This window comes from Aplysia californica, unplaced genomic scaffold (genome assembly GCF_000002075.1).
Source record: "Aplysia californica isolate F4 #8 unplaced genomic scaffold, AplCal3.0 scaffold00217, whole genome shotgun sequence".
NCBI classification, from domain to species: Eukaryota; Metazoa; Mollusca; class Gastropoda; order Aplysiida; family Aplysiidae; genus Aplysia; species Aplysia californica.
The window spans coordinates 67,008-68,325 of record NW_004797487.1 but is presented as its reverse complement, the minus strand read 5'-3'; the positions used below and the strand labels follow the sequence as shown (position 1 = coordinate 68,325).

General features: G+C 43.7%; 1 protein-coding gene across 1 annotated transcript in view; it reads right to left on the bottom strand.

The window, feature by feature from the left end:
* Nucleotides 1-1,318, bottom strand: part of LOC101862653 (alkaline phosphatase, tissue-nonspecific isozyme) — a 26,195-nt gene that overhangs the window by 3,355 nt on the left and 21,522 nt on the right. The window lies entirely within an intron of this gene.

The window sequence follows — 1,318 nt, the reverse complement described above, 5'->3', positions numbered from 1 at the left end:
ATCTTCTGGTAGGAAAGATCTACACCTAGCCTTCTCAGACAAGGGCGAAAAATCTCGGAGGTCCCGTGTGCAAGTTGAGCATGTTAAAGATCCCGTGGTGGTCTAAAATTGAAAAGAGTAGGCTTCGGCCGCCACCCGGGCAAAATTCAAAATGTCCCACCATCTGAAAATGTTTGGTGTGTCGGGGAGGCAGATAGGTAGGTACTATGCCGGTCGTTAAGTGCATGGCAGGTAAAGAGGTAGTGTGATATTGTTTCATCTTTGCTGTTTCACAACTAGCAGTCAGGTGGGGTATCCTTGCGAGGTTCCTATTTAGGTAGGAATTCCGCAGGATGTGTTGTATTTACAGGCAAAAGAGAGTGACCTGTTATCTTCCTCTCATGGAATTTGGTGCATCTTTTGAGTAGGGAGCGGCCATTTGTACCAATACTTTACTTACTTACTCTCTCCCAATACCGTCAGGTACATAAGGCGGAAAGCAGTCGACACCACGCTTTTCTGCCCCTGGCCACGTCCTCCAATTTCTACAAATCTAGGCCATGAGTTATTTCCTCATCCCTTATTTGCCTCTATAGCTTCCAGTTGGTCTTCCTAGTTTTATTTTTCCAATTGGTTTCCATTGCCATGTCTGATAGGGCAACCGTGTGTTCGGCATTCTTAAAACATGTCCCAGGTATATCCATCTTCTCCTTTTTATGGTTGTGTTGATATCTCCAATTCTGAACTGCTCCCCTCTTCCAACATATTGACAAGGTTACATTTTCTGCTCTCCGTTTCAGTAACGTTTGAGTTTTTATGAAATGGGTTGTTTGGTCCATTGTCAACCTCCAGAGGAAAATCCTCATAATACCCGTGTGCAAATAGCTTCTACAGCTCTTTCAGTTTGGTCAACATGTTCATACATTGCTCTTTATCAGTTCTTGTCAGCCTGAGTAGTATCACCCTCTAGTGGATAATTTTAGTAGGCACTGTGGATAACCCGGGCAATGACGGGTGTTATTTTATGCCCTGCTTGGAAATACTCGTACATCTAGGTGGGCGGAAGGAAGATTGCTCCCTCCTTGAGTGTCAAAACTGGGCGCTGGCTATAGAAAGGTTGGCAAGCACTTCTGTAAAACCATTATTAAAGTCATTCTGCGGGTCCTCAATTACAATCAGAAATCAGCATTTTCTTTTTAAGGAATACTGTGGACTAACTTGTGTGGCATCTCTAATGACGTAAAATCATATGGGTTCTTTTTGCGTGTGGTAAAATATAATTTCTTGGCTAGCGCATAGCAACATCGAAATAAACAGGTACTGGTGTCGGGATGCCAGC